This window comes from Pleurodeles waltl, chromosome 2_2, assembly GCF_031143425.1.
Source record: "Pleurodeles waltl isolate 20211129_DDA chromosome 2_2, aPleWal1.hap1.20221129, whole genome shotgun sequence".
NCBI lineage: Eukaryota > Metazoa > Chordata > Amphibia > Caudata > Salamandridae > Pleurodeles > Pleurodeles waltl.
The window spans coordinates 654,680,087-654,698,463 of NC_090439.1; positions in this window are offsets into that span (position 1 = coordinate 654,680,087).

The window sequence follows — 18,377 nt, forward strand, 5'->3', positions numbered from 1 at the left end:
GCAGCTACTGGACTGGTGGCACTGCCAGAGGACACACAGGAAACCAGCACCCCTACCCCTGCAGCCAAGCTCCAGCCAGGCAAACGTGCCCTCAGACCCAGACAGCCCACTGAAACACCATCCAAGACCGAGCCGACCCCTAGGAAGTGACTCTGCTCTGAACTGTCTCCATTGTGTGCCACTGTGCTCCCTTGTTGACATGCCACTGCCATCACACCATCTACCAGTGGCCAGATGGAACAAAACCCAGTGCTACCAACAGCTGAGCATATGTACCTGAGTATGGATATGCACCATGTGCCCCCTCTCTATCACTGTCCCATGAAATATGTATATTTTGTCATTTAATAAATACACCTATGCACTCATCAATATGAGATATCCATAGTAAGTGTGTATACATTAGCCAGTCAATTTCATAATCATACCTTTATTGCAGGAGGGGATCCAATGCACTGTAGTGTCTGAAGTATGTCACACTGTACATAATATTGTGTTACCTGGCACATGCCACTTCAGTCATCAGTTAACAGTGTCACTGACTATAGACACCACATTACCAATTACATGAGTCAGACTGAAACTATGCAGTGAAGACATCAGCATCATTAAACAGTACCTTATAGTCACTGGAAGTATAGGTGGATCAGCTGGTTCCTAGAGTTGATATCTTCCCCCTCTTCTTCCCCACCATCACTCTCATCCCCTCTCAGGTTGCTGGGCTGGTTGGATAGCACCCTCCTCTTCCAGAAGAGGGATAGCTTTCCTCACAGCCAGGTTGTGCAGCATGCAGCAGGCCACCACTGTTTTACAAACATTGTGTGGCACATAGCACAGGGATCCCTCAGAGAGATGAAGGAAACAAAATCTACCCTTCAGGAGACCTATAGTGCGCTCAGTCACCCTCCTAGTACATCCGTGGGCCTCATTATAATTCCTCTCCAAATCTGTCCTGGGATTCCTCACAGGTGTCAGGAGCCATTGCAAGTTGGGGTAGCCAGAATCACCTGCAAAAGTGGGCGAAACAGGACCTTAAGAAACTGACTTTACATGCACACAGCCTGGCGGTCAGCTATGTACAGATCCAGTGTAATACACACTCACCTATGAGCCATCCTCTGTCCCCTTGTAGTTGTTCCATCAAGTGTGGTACACTGCTGTTTCTCAGGACAAAGGAATCATGGACTGAGCCTGGGAACCTGGCATTGACATGTGACATTTACTCGTCAGCAGTACACACCAATTGTATATTCATGGAGTGATGGTTCTTCTGATTCCTGCACACTTGTTCATTCACTCTTGAGGATATGAAAGCTTTATGGGTTCATCAATGGCACCAATCACATGGGGGATGCTAGCAAAGGCATTACATCCAGATTTGATGGCAGGAAGTTCAGCTTTTTGGAGAAACTGGACATATGTTTGCAGGTGTTGGACAAATGCATCCAGGAATTTTGACAGGATGATGCTGAACATTGGCTGTGAGACCCCTGCACCCATGCCCACTGTCACCTGAAATGAGCCTGTAGCCAAAAAATGGAGTACAGATAGCACTTGCACAGTTGTAGGGATGGCATGTTGATTTCGATTAGCAGGTTTCAGTACAGGATCCATTAATGCACAGAGATCATGGACAGTAGTTCTATTGAGTCTATAGGTGACAAGGATGTGACGTTCCTCTATAGTTTTCAAATCAACCAGAGGTCTGTAAACAGATGGGGCCCTCGCTCGCCACATGGGTCTGTACCTATGGGGGAGGAAAGAACACATATTGAGTGTAAACATACAGTTGCATCAGATGGTTTCACTGTATCTTTGTAAGTGTGACCCGTAAGTAACACACACAGACGCAAAGTATGAAGTACACCATCAGGCATATGTGTGCTGAGGTTACTCTGTCATAATGGCATCCCATTGTGGACACAATTCCAAAGATGGGTACATGTGAGGATCCTAGACTCATGTCAGCAAGTGACTAAGGGTGGAGATTTTGAGGCCCTGGATGAGGCCCTTGGCCAGGCTACGGTGATGTGGTAGCAAAATGGCAGCCTCCTGCCATCCAGGTATGAGAGAGTGGAAGTGAGTTCATTCCGCTGGCATTACTCATCATGGCAGAAGGCGGTATTTACTGCTGTGCACCCGATCATTGGATTACATGGTTGTCAATGGGGAACCTGGGCCAATCATGATCGCGCCAGTAGTGATGGAGCACACCGCTGTGGTGCCTACGTCATTTCATCTGACCCTTGACACTTGACTCCTGATTCCCTTGCAGGCTAGTACTCCACTGTGTGTGCTGCTGTGTCCTGACTCTGGTCCCTGGGATGGCACGGGTCACAGGGGAACGGGCCCGGCCTTCAATGCGGAGGAGCTGGAGAAGCTGGTAGATGGGGTCCTACTCCTGTATGCCAAGTTGTATGAGTGACCAGAGGAGCAGGAGTTGACTTCATCCTTAGATGTGTGTGATTTTGGCAGGTGCCTGTATGCATGTGGGTTCGATGTGTAACTGCCCAGCCGTAGACTGTCTGTGAGTTGATAACTTGCCTTTCGACAATGGCTGTTCCATAGGGAACTACATGTTATCTGTATTCGGTGCACACATACTGAGGTCTGTTTTTTTTGCTCTGGTTGTCCCATGCAGGTCAGCGCCCATCAAAAGAAAGAGCTGTGGCAAGCCATTTCCAAGGAGGTGCGGACACTGGGGGTCTACAACAGGCAGAGCACCCACCGCAGGAAGCGGTTGGGAGAACCTGAGGTGCTGGGCCACAAAGACCAGAGAGGCCCAGCTGGGGAAGGCCTCCCAATGAGGAAGGGGTGCCCGTCGTACCCTGATCCCCCTAAAGGCCCACATTCTGGCGGTGGCCTATCCAGATTTGGATGGGTGCTTGAAGGCAGCACAGCAGCCACAAGTGAGTGAGTACCTACACTACTGTGATACTGCTCTGATGGATGGATGCTGGTGCTGTGGTATATATGCATTCTAGTGTCAGGCACTTGGACAGGTGGGTTCCTGCAGTCCTGAAGTTTGGGCAGTCTCAATAGGCACATGGGGGGTCCCCTTTCTGTCATCTGGTATGCTTTGTGGCCTCATGGACTTGTAAGTGCATTGGCTGGGCATGGTCTCTCATGGGTTTTCTCCACACAGTGTATCAGGTCTGTGTTCTAGGAGGGTAATGTGGTGTATTCTGGGGTAATGGCTACTAGTCAGGGGCACAGTCATGACGTATGTTGTAGGTGCTGCATGTAGGTGTGTGACCTGGGTGGGGGTGTGTGTGGATCAGAGATGTACATATATTCAATTTTTGACAAAGTTCTCCCTTCTTTTGTCTCTCCACTCCTGTGCTCTTGTGTCCTTTGTGTACATAAGCATTATATGGCGAAGGAGCAGGGGCACCGGAAAGTGGGGATGCAGCAGCCCACAGTTCCAAGGAGGCAGAATCGAGCGACGCCAAGGGGAAAAGTGGGTTGGAGGGCGAGTGGAGTACCATGGGGGAGGCAACTACCACTGGAGGTAGTGACTCTGATACCTCCTCCGATGGGAACTCCCTGATGGTGGAGGACCCTACTAGGCATACCCATTCTATGCCATCTTCGGCCATCCCCCATGTGATCACCGCCCTCCCAATTGCTCCCCCACCCAGTTGCCCGTGCTGGCTCACCCAGGAGGGTGGGTGTCTCCTCCACCACAGGCACCTCATCCACTGCCCCAGTCAGCCCTGCTGCCCTCACGGAGGAGGCTATTGACCAACTGAGAACCATCTCTGTAGGGCAGACAACCATTGTGAATGCCATCCAGGGGCTAGCATCCCAGATGCAGCAATGCAATGCATACCTGAAAGGCATTCACGGTGCCATGTCTTGCCTACAGAGATCTTTTCAGGCTCTGGCCGACTGTTTGACAGCAACCAGTGTCCCTGGTCTTTCCATCCCCCCTCCCACCACTTCTACCCCTTCCAGCACCCCACTCCCTTCACCCATCCCAAGTACACGTCCAGACAGCCCTGCACACAGATCAACACACAAGAAGCACAAGATAAACACAAGAACCATACTTCCCACCACAGTCAGACACACACCCAACATACCAAAGCACACACAACAACATCCAATTCCCCCAGTATGTCAACCTCCCCACCACCCTGTCTGTCACATCACCATGCACACCCACATGCAGTGCACCCTCAGTCACTGCCCCCATTCATGCCGTCACCACAACATCTGACATCAAGTCATGCACCCCAGACACCACACCTGCACTCACCACAACTACAATGACAGACACTTGCAGCACACTCACCAGACCTGCAGACACCCACACAACATCTATGCACACTTGCAGCCAATCTTCTCCTACTGTGTCCATCCCCCTCTCAAAACACTCAGACAATCACAGACATCCACACCACACACATCCACCACACATCAGCATACTTTACAGGCACCTGCATCCATGTCTGGCACATCTACACCTGATACAAGCATTCCCTCAAACTCCACTCCCAAACCTGTCTCCAAATCCCCTCCAACTGCACCTAAGAAGCTTTTCCTCTCCTGTGTTGACCTGTTGGAACCAAGTGCCCCACCCTGTCTTGTCTCTAAACGTGTCCATCTCCTTGCCCACTCCACTCCTTCCACGTCCAAGTCCACCCTTCCCATTCCTGTGCCCCTTCCCCAAGGAGGAAGAAGCCCTGTGTTGCCCTAGGTCCCTCTGCCACCCCCGGTCCAAGCCCACTTCCCATCATTCCAAGGGCAAGCCCAAACCCCCTGTACCTCCCAAACCTAAGCCCCCACCCCCACAACACCCTGCCTCTGTTCCCGGAGGTGCCTGGCTGCCCTATTGATGCCCCTTTCAAGTGGAGTACCCTTTGCACATGAGCGAGTCAAGTTCGGCCTGTTTTGGCCCTTCAGGCTGTTTGTAATGGACTGGCCAATGGCCTTATTTGGACATGATGTAATGTCTTTCTAAATAAAGTTTCAGTGCCCGGGAGTGCTGTTGGCGAAATATGGTGATGTTGTTCAGCGTTTCACTATGGAGGGGTGATGTGCACATGTGTACTTTGATGCAGGTCTTTGTTGTCTTGTGTCTGGTAAGTACATTTTCTTATGGTATGTTTGGCTTGGTATGTGGGAGGGGTTGGACTGCGTTGCAGGTTGGGTGAGGTGGGTGTGTAACTGTGCCCTTCCTTCTAATGTATACTAGGTTGCGGTATTTACCGTTGTCGTCTTCATCAGCGGTCATGGTCCTGGAGGTATATGGCAAGGAGCAGCACTGGCATTATTTCCAACTCTCTCTCCATGTCTGCATCGGAGTGTTGTGTGTGCCTCCGGTGAGTGTGTCATTTTATATTGTTTGTTTCCACCACGCTTTGTCTGGCAGTGGGTCCTGCCCCGGAACTGATGGTGGTATTGTGTTTCATCATTTGGTGGGTGGGTAGGACCTTTCCGCCGGCCTGTGGGCGGCCTCCTCCTTCCTCGTCGGGACTAGACTACAAAGATGGCAGTGTGTGGATGGATCACTACTTGTTTCTAATTGGCTTCATTATTTTGTGATCCGGACTGCCAGCATTTTACCTCTGGCAGGGCGGTGTTTACCGCCATGTTCATAATGTCCACCTATATGTTAAGCTCAGTCACATGGTGTTGTGTGAAGTTTTTGGGGTCCTAGATTCTCCATGTGTTGTATGTACATAACTAGGTAAGGAGACTTAACTGCAATCCAATTACATCTCTTTCTTCATGATTGTTATAAATGTCAGACATCTTGTATGTACATGAGAGCATGAGCTGTGTATGGATCTTGTATGAGTCATTTGAGAATCTTGTAAGCAATTTGTATAGTACCACAGGTCTTTCAACTGACATCTGGCCTTGCCAAACTATAGCCTGGAAGGCATATCCTGACTCACTCTGCACTTCAGGTTGCCACACACACCACATGCAAAATTGCTGATGACCACATCATAGAGTGTCATGCATGGAAGCGATGGCAATGGAGTGTCATGTAGGTTCTGTATGCCCAGCCTGCAGTCTTGTGCCTGTCAGATGTTTCTCCCACTAAGGGACCTAGTCTAGGCTGGGGGGGAGTCACTGTGGCTCCTGGCATGTGGACAATATGATGCTCTAATGGCAAAGCCTGCCCTGAATGCCCCAGTAAACTAGTCAATATGAGCATTTTGCATCATTGTCAGTGTGTGTCTTTGACTCATAACAGGTCCCTTACTCCCACAGCACTGTTGTCTCCTTCACAATTGCCATATTTGTCCTGTGCTGGCTAATTGCACTAATGACAGTTCCACAGTGCAAACCGTATATTGACTCCTGGGAGGCCATAATATGTGAGTCAGTAGCTAGGTCACATAGCAGTAATTGTACAATGTATGCCTTTGGTTATTGGATGCCATCTCTGTAGGATAGACATATATGTCAAAGGGGGTATTCTGTGGTATAGGTACATACCACATAACCCACACCCTGAAGTGGTATGAATCTGCATTTTGTTTAGGCCACATGGCCACACATAGACAATGAAGGCACTTTCTGTACCCACCATGACAGTCCCTTCAGTGTCACTCAAGTGTAAGTGTGAAGTCTGTACTATGGCAGTTGCCTGTGGGACTGTATGCAGTGAGTCAGTCTCACAGAGCGTGAATGTGTTGGTCCATTCAGGCCTAAGGAGATACCCTTCAGAACCCACATATGTTTGTAGTGTTTAATTGTGACTCACATCACAGTGTATGTTGCTGGAGCATGGGCCACCTATTAATAAGCTTCCTTAGTCATTGCAGGCCATGAGCAGGGTAGTGGGTTTATCTGCAGGTGGAAATATATGTCTGCAGTCATTGGGTTGTATGTTTCACACTTGTGGAGTGTTGACAAATTGAGAATTTCTAGCTTGGTGTTTCTGATGTGTGTGTGACTCAACCATTTGGGTAAAAACTTGTGATTGTAATCCATAGATTTTTTTTTGCATCCATGCAGGTTAATGCCCATCAGAAGAAGGAGTTATGGAGAGCCATCACCCGGAAGGTGCAAACCCAGTGGGTCCACAGCCAGTGGAGCACCCACTGTCGGAAGAGGTGGGAGGACTTGAGACGTTGGGCGCGGAAGATCGCGGAGGTACAAAACTGAGCTTTAGTATATTAACCCTATGCTCCTAGTGTGGTTAAAACTCTGAACTGTGTTCTTTCTGATACTAAAATGCTGCAATGATTAATAGCTGAATATTTGAGAAATCTAAACACTTCAGGATTGATTTTCATTCTTTATTGCCTTTTATATGCCTATAATTGTGAGTGTAACTGTGTTTTAGAAAGTCTCCTTAAGGTCCTAATGATGGCAATGGTGGTAGAAGCCTCCTACCGACATGGCAACGGCCGCCAAAAGACTGTCGTCACAGCTACCATCTGTCCGCCAAATTATGACCACAGCCGGACTTCAGCCACAAGAAGGGCAGAAATCCGGTGATGACCATACTGGCGGATGGCGGTAAGGTGGCGCTGCTACTACTATCAGCACCATGCCAGTAGACCGCTGCCAGCCGTATCATGACACTTGATACGCCTGGCAGTGTTCTACTGGAGGTAGCAGCGCCCCGTTCCGTTTCCTGCCAGAAGACCCCCTGGATGCAGGTAAGTTGGGCTTCTGACAGGGAAGAGGGGTGAGGTTGTGTGCAGGAATGTGTGAGTGTGTGCGTGACTGTGACTGTGCGCGTAGTGTTGTTTGCGTGGGTGTATGCATTTGTGAGAATGCATGTGCAAATGGAAATGTGAATCCATGTTTGCATGTCAGTGTGAATGTGTGTATGGATGTGTGCAAGAATGAATGGATGCATGCATGAATGAATGCGTGTATGCCAGTGTGTGAGTGTGTCTATGCGTGCTGCGTGTCTTCGAGTGCGCGTGAATAGGGGGCGAGGGATCAGAAGGGTGTGCGTGGATGGAGGGGTGTCTGGGAAGTGTTTTGGGGGGTGGATGAACCTCCTACCAGTGACAGAGAAGGAATTCCCTGTCACTGGTAGGGCCTACTCCCATGGTTTTCGTGACGTTGCGAACGCTACGATAACCATGGTGGGAGGCAGGCTCAAAATGCCCTGGTGGTACAATAGCGGCCGCCGGGCTGGAAATTGTTATCTCCGGCCCGGTGGCTGCTACTGCCATGGTGGTAGGAATGGTAAATTGGCAGGTTGGCACAATAGCGGCCGCCGGGCTGGAAATTGTTATCTCCGGCCCGGTGGCTGTTACTGCCATGGCGGTAGGAATGGTAAATTGGCAGGTTGGCTGCAGCCAACCCGCCAATGTCATAATGTGGCGGTAAGTACCACCAGCCTGTTGGCGGTACAACCACCACATTATCGCTTACCGCCGGGGTCATAATGACCCCCTAAGAACCAGCGAGCAAGACTTTATATGGGAAGCGCTGTGACCGGAGGAGGGGCAGGAGCCCTTTAATTTTGTAGATCGCGCTCCCGCTGCGCGGGACGCGCTGTGACTGGAGGAGGGGCAGGAGCCCTTTAAATCTGTACCGCGCTCCCGCCGTTGCGGGAAGCGCTGTGACCGGAGGAGGGGCAGGAGCCCTTTAATTTTGTAGATCGCGCTCCCGCTGCGCGGGACGCGCTGTGACTGGAGGAGGGGCAGGAGCCCTTTAAATCTGTACCGCGCTCCCGCCGTCGCGGGAAGCGCTGTGACCGGAGGAGGGGCAGGAGCCCTTTAATTTTGTAGATCGCGCTCCCGCTGCGCGGGACGCGCTGTGACTGGAGGAGGGGCAGGAGCCCTTTAAATCTGTACCGCGCTCCCGCCGTCGCGGGAAGCGCTGTGACCGGAGGAGGGGCAGGAGCCCTTTAATTTTGTAGATCGCGGGCCCGTCCTTCGCCCGTCATCGACCGGAAGAGGCTGGGCTGGGCCCCCCCCCTAACGTCTACTTCTTCTGCCTGTGAATCTCCATCAGGGTGCTGTACCAGATATTGTGTGAGTTTGTTACCAAATATGGGGAAAAGAAAGTCTAATGTTCAGAAGGGGGAAGCCGGGTCCAGCTCCCTTCAGTCCTCCATTACTAGTTATTTATCCTCTGTGATGGGGGCCATTGAATCCGAACTTGAACATGTAGAAGAAAGGATTGGGGCTGTCCAAAGTACTGTTCAACACCCCCCCTTGGAACCTACCATCCATATTTCCACTTTTCCAAGGACTGGTCCTTCATCACTGATCTCGCCTCTGAATACCAGCCAGTTGGGCGCCGATATACTCCCCACAACCGACCAAATTAATTCTTCTCTCCTTTTAGCTATTCCTCCTCCTGAAAGCTCTTGCTCTCAGGCCGATTCTCCCCCTTTGAAGAAGAGGAGAGCCGGGAAAAAGCTCAAAAATACAAAAAAGGCCCTGGGCCCCAATAAGAATCTACCTACCTCCCTGGCCCATAGTGACCAACCACCAATCCCCCTGGTCTCCTTCCCCGAATGCCCTCCGAGTAAGGATGCTCCTGAAGATCTTTCTAGTTTTATTGACTTGACACTCAAATCCTTTTGTGCAACTCTTGAGGCAAAAATTTCCACCTTGATCGCTAGGAAGCTCGATTGCTTTTGTAACGATGTGACCAGGTTTTTATCTAGTTTTTTAAAACCAGGTCCTTTATGCACGGGAATACTTCATAGCCCCGAACCAGCACATCAGTCTACTCCTCCCCCTACTTTGGTATCCCAAGGAGTAAGCAATTTTTTGCCTGATCCACGAACCATCTCTGGTCAAGGACCTTTCGCTGACAACCCTGCATCAGGGTCGATAAGGGAAGTTTATTCCTCTAGATCGCATGACAAAGATCCTACTAAACTTACTAACCATGCAGACTTTTTACATTTACCACCTGCCTGCAACCCGTACGTTCTGGTTCTTTCAAATGTTCCTCCTCTGGAGTGCTCCAAACAAGAAGATACCCACTCCCTAATTAGAAAAGCTGGTCACTGGTTGAACTTCAATTTCAAATCCAATTGTTTCCACAATGATAAGATTCTCATGGCCCGAAGAGTGAGGAGGGTAGGACACTCCAAAGTATTGGAGGAGGGAGACTATGTTGTTTTAAATTTTGCTAATCCTCGTTCAGTAGACAATTTTTTGACCAATTTGGACTACTGTAAAATGTCAACTAACAGGATTCAAATACATCCCCTGTATCATTTTTACGACCCTGTGCTCCTACCAAACCGCATTGTCACTAATTCTAGTATTCGCAGACCAGATTTTGAAAGGCTTCATTTACAGGTAAATGTACCCTCTAGCAACCGGTTCTCGACTCTCAGTCACCTTGAAGTGAACGATTGACTATCGGTGACCCACCCCTGCTCTTCTAAAAAGGAGAGACCAAAGGCTGGGAATGTCCACGCTGAATGTATCTGGGACACAGGAAAGCCTGATTTGGACCTGAAAGCTCCTATAAATACTAAAGTTCTAATGTCATGTCCTGTGTCTAGACCATTAACTCTGCTTAGCTGGAACATAGCAGGGCTGCGATCTAAATCTGACAATTCGGACTGGAAGAGCTTCATTTCCTCCTACGATATAATCTGTCTACAGGAGACCTGGTCCAAAGATACGTTCCTCCTGAACGGTTTCACCTCTTTGTGTCAGCCGGCATTAACCTCCCAGATGGGGAGAGCTAGTGGCGGCCTCTTAGTTCTCGTTTCCGTACATCTCCCGCTTTTAAAAGTGTCTTTAATCTGGTCTTCCCTTTATTTTATGGTTGTCCTTGTCTCTATCTGTGGCCAAAAGGATATCCTTATTTTAAACTTTTATAACAATATTCCACGGGGCCTCCTTATGGGTCATTTGGAAGAGGTAACGGATTTTATAGATTCTTCACATGCTTTGCAGAATAGTGACCTAATTATTATATGGGTGGGCGATTTCAACACTACTCTGTGCAGCAAAGAACACATGGACCTGTGTGCCTTTCCTGCTGAGGGCAGAGAGTCAGTATTTCATTTTAACCATACATCTGAAGGAGATGCCTTAAACCTTTTTACTTGTAAATTTGACTTGGTCCATGTTACCGAGAAATTGGCCCCTGACGCCTGCAATATACCAACCTTTACAGGGAATTTGAGGGGGAGTATTATCGATTTCATACTTATCAGCTCCTCTGATTTTTACGTAATTCAAGAATTCAAGATTACGCCCCACTGTGCGAGTGATCATAACCCCCTTAGTATTATATTGGACCTAAAAATTATTCAGGCACCCAATAATAAAAGCTTGAGCGCTGCTACTGTTTATAATCCAAACTGTGGCATACGTTTAAAATGGGACAAAATAGATCCAAAACTTTTTAACCAGGAAATTGTAAGAAGTAGGTCGGACTCGATTCAGATGTGTCTCTCCCAGCAGTTAGATTCTGACCGCATAGTGCGTGAATTTGAATTTTTAAGCACTGACATTTCACGCGCCTTGGCGGTGGACAGGCCTGCGAAGGGGCCGGCGGCCCACAGATGGTTCGATTCCGCGTGTTCATCTGCCCACAAAAAACTCAAAGATGCACTTAAAGCAGTTCCTCTCTCCCGTCAATTAGTTAAAATAGCCAGAGTTGATTATAAGGCTGCCATTGACAAACGGAAATCAGAAATTAGGTCCAGGGCCTGGGGCGATCTTTTGGCTGCATCTGAGCAGAAGGACACTTCTAAATTTTGGAAAGTGATTAATCACTCATACTTTTCTGGTCACCACTCTTTGGCCGATGACTGTCTTATTACTGAAGATGTCTGGTTAACTCATTTTAGGAAAGTCTTCTGTTCAGGAACCTATGAGAATTCGCTTGTAAATTCTTCTGCACTTTTCAATTTAGATTCCAAAACTAAGGCCCCAAACATTATTTTTGACCTCCACGAGGTCAAAAATGCTATTAATAGATCAAGGCAGGGAAAAGCTCCCGGCCCTGATGGGGTTCCCGCTGATCTTTTTAAATCAGAAATTGATCTTTGGGGTCCGCTAGTTACAAATGTTTTGAATAGTGTGGTAAAGAGTAACGTGCCCCTTTCATGGAAATCGGCCATTATTGTTCCTATCTTTAAAAAAGGTAATAGACTAGATCCTTCCTGTTACAGACCAATCTCTCTTATTGATTCGACGGCAAAGATTTTAGGTAGAGTGATCTTGTCCCGGTTAGAAGACTGGGTGTCCGAGGCCCATATTTTATCCCCTATTCAATTTGGTTTTAGACCTGGTGTAGGCACAGTTGAGCAAGTTTTAAACTTGCAGCTGATACTCAGCAAATATGTGACAGTCAAAAAAGAGTCTATTCACATGGCTTTCATTGATCTAACCAGTGCCTTTGATATGGTTAATAGGTCAAAGTTATGGCAAATTTTGGAAGGCTTAGGCTGTGATCCGCCTCTATTGGAGCTTATTAAACGCCTACACACAGACCTAACAATTTCTGTTCAGGTCGGCTCACATGGGCAGAGAACCTCCCCCATCCCGTCAACTAGGGGCGTAAGGCAGGGATGTATCTTAGCCCCTTTTCTCTTTCTGATTTATATAAATGGGCTCTATGATTCACTTTTAAAACATGCAAAGGACATACCGAAGATGGGTCAGAGACACCTTCCAGTTTTATTATACGCTGACGATGCAGTTTTAATTGCCCGTACTGCAAACGGTTTACAGGGACTACTGGATGTATTTTACGATTTTATGCTGAATCTGGATCTGAAAGTAAATTACCCAAAGACTTTTGTTATGACTTGTGGCCCACGCAACACTAAGTCTAAACTATTTTCTATGGGAGGGCACACTCTTAATAAGGTCAAAGAATTTTGTTATCTAGGCATGTACATGAGTTCTTCTTTGTCCTGGAAGACACACATTAATTTTAAGCTCCAACAGTTGATAAGGAACAATGAAGCAATTTTTCGCTTTTCAAATAAACTAGGTCACAGACCCCCTGCTCAGTTGAAAACTCTTTATAATTCCAAATGCACTGCATCAGTCCTTTATGGGGCAGGCGTCTGGGGCTATAATAAAATACCGTCTCTTCAGAGTGTAGAAAATAAATTCCTGCGCAGATTATTGTTGGTTCCAAAATGCACCGCAAACATAATCTGCCATGAAGAACTGGGTCAGGCCTTTTTGGAGGACAGGGTCTTTATGGCTCCCCTACTGCTGTGGATCAAATGTTGGTCAAATCCTATGGCAAGTTTGGTCCAAGACTGTATCACTGATTGTCTTCAATTGGAATACTCAAATAGGATTCCCTGGCTTATGTTTCTGCAAAACTCCTTTGAGAACCTAGGGCTTAGATATATGTTTGATGATCCCCATCTATTAACCACAAACTCTAGGTCTGTTTTGAAGTCTACCTATTCCAAGCACATATCAGAGCTGAGATTTTATAGTTCCCTGAAATTGAAATCTTTTGATTCTTATTCTCGGATTGTGACTGTTCCATGCCTTGAACCCTATTTGTCTTGGTTTTCAAGTTTTAAAATAATTTCCTTTTTAACACTTTTTAGACTTAATCTAATTCATTTTAAGGTAGCTTTCCCTGAACCATGTTTCTGGAAAAAGGATTTACCGCTTTGTCCCTGTGACTCCAAATCAACCCAGAGCACTTTGCATTTTTTTCTTTTTTGCCCTTTATATGCTGCACCTAGAGGGGCCTTTATTTTACCCACGTTACGTCTTTTTAGACCTATTCATTATAAGGATGCCCTGCTATACCTTCAGAGGTTGCCTAATATCCAAATTTGTCACCATGTATTAGACTTTGTCACAGCTTCTTTACGCATTAGGAAAAGGCCTATTCCTTTTTAAATATTTTATGTACGTATAGTATATCTTTTTAACGCCAACATTTGTACTTTTCTGACTTTGTGATTTTTAATCATGTCTAGTATATTTATCTATGTATGTCAAGGGGTTTCAGTTTGGATGTTCATCTGGTGCTTCCAGTAATGGTTTTTAAGTTTTATTTTACTATTTATAGATTGGGAAATGTGTCTTGGTTTGTACTTTTATGGCAATTGCCGAATAAAGTTATTTGACTGACTGACTTACACTTAATTTCTGGAACATTTTAGGTAGTTCTTCCTGTGGGGCCACATTGACTTGGGAACATGGTGGAAATATGCGTATAAAGAACAGAAGACTAAACATTGTATCCGGTTGCTGGTTCCAAACTGTTTCTTGAAGATCCCTAGAGAGAGGGGAGAGCCATCAGAAGTGGGGAAGGGGACCCTGACAGGTATGCTTAGTTTGTGGGAATTGGCAAAGAGTAGTCTTAGTATATTGGTTACATGAAAAGTATTATTTGACTAATGTTTTATTCATAATAGGAGATATCTGCATTTCATAGACCACTGCTAGCTATCCTGATCCTGCCAGGCGATGTCAGTGTTTCTCCCTCTCTCTCATCCATCCCCTTTCCCCGGAACGTTCCTGTGCCAATCACATACAAATAAGTGGGAGGCATGCAACGTTGGGAACAAGCAACTTGGGTTAGCATTGGGTCTCTGTGGGATGAACAAGTTAGTGCTTGAGAGGTAGCTGTTGACTGTATGGTTATGTGGGTGTGAATGCAATTGTGGCGTCATAACATTGTGTTCTGTTAGGTATGGGAATTATTTAATCTTGTATTGTTCAATGTGAGCATGTATGATGCTGGACTTGCCCGCTGATTTGGATTGCACATTTGTCTCATGTGTGGGAGTTCAAGTTTTGCTTGTGCAGACATGGAAGGTGCTCAATTGTGCTGTCTTAAGCATTTGACTGTGCATGTGTCCATTTTGCTGTGTGTACCTTGCAGCTACTTCATATAGAGGTATGGTCCATGCAGTTGGAGTTGTACGTGCTTTCTTGATTTGCGCTCCCACATTGTGCAGATAGGCATGTCACTTGGCTCTAGTATTGTTTGTCCCATAGATACCTAAAGGGCCAGTTCCTGTGCAAATGTTGTTTTAGGGGCATGTGCAAAGTGTAATGAGTCTCAAACTAGCATCCTTCCCTGAGTGCTCCTGATGGCCTCATCCCTATTGTGCAGGTATTGTTTCCATAGTGAGCTTGGGATCTTTGCCTCTCTGTGTACTGTGGGCTCCATGGTGGCACAGGATGTATCAGGCTGCCTGCAGATGAGTTGCGCCCTTTATACTCTCTGTTTATGCCTGCTGAGACATGGAGTTTGACCGCCGCAGTCACATTGGTGGTGTGCAACCTCATAATGTGTCTGGTGGAAACACTGGCTCCACCAGCCTGTTTGTGCTGCCTCATAACCACAGCAGTCTGCTCTGGCTGGTGGTGCTGGCGGGACTGCAGCAGTCTTTGCTCTACAGGGCCACCAAACTTGTTATTCAGTGGTCTGACCACCAAGCCAATGTCGTTCAGGCCATCACCGCCACCATGGTAGTGCACAGACCGCCAAACTCATATGGAGGCCCCTAGTGTTTGCATCTGATAAGTGATCCATCACGGTCATTCTTAAACGTTGCCGTTGTATCAGTCTAGCGTTACCAGTTGTCCTGTGTTGGAACTTTGTGAGTTTTGCTACTATTTTATCTAAAACTTTTTTTTTAAGTATACCTCCAGTTCCCCTTATTGTTTTGTTGTTGTTTTGGGTGCATTTCATTTACTAAAAGCTTCTTCAACAAATAATTCTGGATTTTTATGAATTGGAGTGAGATCTGTTATTGTGCTGTGTTTTTGACTTTATAACTGTTTTGGTACTAGGAGCCTAGTTATGAGTCTGGTTGTTAGTAGCCTGATAAACTTGTGGTCCGTACCGCCTCTGCTTTGATGATACAACTATCAAATTAGGAGTTTGGTGGTCACACTGCCAAAAGACCACTTTCTTCATCAGGATCAGTGATCCCAACGGTATGATGGCAGTTGTGGTTGTAATCAGTAACCTTGTTCTCTGCCAGCCTTTTCATGGAGGTCTGGCCCCCATGAAAAGGCTGTCGGAGAACAAGTGCAGGGGGTCACGGGGGTACCTGGACTGCCCATGCCATTGGCATGGGCAGTGCAAGGGCTCCCCTGTTCAGCACCCTTAAAATGCACACTGTCGGCTGTGCAGACAGTGTGCATTTCAAGGGTGATGGTGCACCCTGTGAGCGACAGCATTGCCGCTGGCTCAATAACAAGGCTGCTGCACCTTTTCCACAGGGACGATTGGCAGAAACCTTAGTCTCCACCAGTCAGCACAGTGGGAAAGTTGTAGTGGGGTCGGTGGGGAGACTGCCAGCATCATTGCCATCCCCTCATTGGGAGTTTGGCAGATGGATGTTTCCAACCGCCAAACTCCTAATGAACCCCTAAATGTTTTACATATTTTTTTAAAGTCGAGCCAGTCTGCTCTGTGCCATAGCCACCAGTGGCTGAGCTCAGGTTTAAATTAATGAAAAATTTAGGGAATTTTCTCACATATATTTGTCTTAGAAAGTGATCATGATGTTGTATTTCATTTGAAAATTTATTTTTTGAAACATTTTTAAATATCAATGTATGCATGATAAAAGATTCAAAAGCGGGATGTTGGGTTTGTAGAGGAAAAGGGTGAGGAAATATTTCTTTAAATTATTGTATTTTTTTAATGTGACGTCTTATGCAGTAGTTTATATTTTAGAGATTTAACATTTTACAAATGTAGATGTGAAATTTTAAATAGTGTTTTGTTATTTTTGATAACAGTTTGATTTTTTTAAATGTATTTAATTAAGGTGAAATATTTATGCTTAAGAATGTGTTTCTTACATTTTTTTAAAATTCATTCCTTATTAATTTCTCCTTATGTTTCTATTAAGTTATTTAATTTATTTTTGTGTCAATGTTTCAAACTAAATTCAAATATTGTATAAATGTATTTATGCATTATCGCAGTATTGTTTAAGATTCACTTCAAAATATAAGTTAATTTCAAATCATTTTGCTTTTACATTGCGCTTTTTAAAAATTGTAGTTTAAAAAAAAAATTGTTTTGTTAATCAAGAGTTAGAGGCATACTTATAATGCCCTAACCCCACCAGCGCAACATTAACGTCATTATTTTTTACGTTAATGTGGCCCAACGAGGCCGAAATCCACACGCATGCGTTGCTCCACTCTGTAACCCTATGTGCCACATTATGCCTGCGCCAGGAATAATGTATGCAAAGGGGCCGTTCCCCCATTAGGGAAGCCAGAAAAAATGGCACAAGGAAATCTATGAAATTTCCTTTCGCCAATTTTACTGCACTTTTAACGCCGGCTCAAGAGCATTAGAAGGGGGCTTCCATTCATTAGAATGAACCCCCATGCACTCTGCAGGAATAGTGCCAACATTTTGGCACTACTCCTGCATAGTACACCATTAGCATCACATCATGAAAAATTACGCTATTGCCCCCAACCCTGCGCCATTGTGCACCGTATATTAAATACAGGGCACACATGGTTGCAGTAGAGGGGGGCTAAGAGGGGCAGGGACAGTTGCGCTGCACTCAGTGCAGCACCACTTTCCATAAAACTGCCCCTTGGTATTTATTAACCAGTACACATTTAACTTAATATGATTTAATATTTTGAATGTTTTAATTGAGAAAAATATTTTGTAATATTTTTATTAGTGGGATGTTGGGTTTATGAATGACTGGGGTGGGAAGATTTTTTTAAGTATTCAGAGGAATAAGGTGGGAATATCTTTAAATTTAAAGTATCTATTTAATATTTGTATTTAATATTTTAGATTGTAACTCAAAATAATGTATTTCTTTTTATTTTTTTTAAATATTACACTTTGAAGATTTTATATTAAAATGTTTCTTTCATGTTTGCTAATTAGCACATTTAAATATATGATTTTTTTACATTACGTATTTACTTTTAAAATTAATATTAAAAATAATTTGAACATTTTAATGTATTCAAAATATATTTTGTGTACATGGGTAGTTGTTCTAAGTATATTTTGTTTTTATGTCTTTTTTCATTTTATTATGTTATACATTTACTTATGTATTTTTACTAATAATACAAGACATTAAACATTTTAATGTAATTCGACTGTAATTTTCATGAAGCTAATATTAATAGTAAAGTTATTTCAAAAAACTGAAAATCATGCAATTTAGAAATGATTTGCCTATATTTTTATTATTATTATTACTAGTAGTAGTATTTTTATATTGTATTTCTTTTTAAAATTTTGTGAATATGGCTTGTTTTATTTTGTATTGTACTATGTTTAGTTTTTGAGTGTTGATTAACTTGTAAATATTTATTGTAATTAACATTTACTGTTTTATCTTTATTGTTTTTTATTATTTTGTGAACTGATGTGTGAATAGTAAATTTGGCCCCTTTAGAGTTCCACACTTTCCCCAAAATTCTTTAGATTGAAGAAGAAATGGAAAATGTAATTTCTTTGTT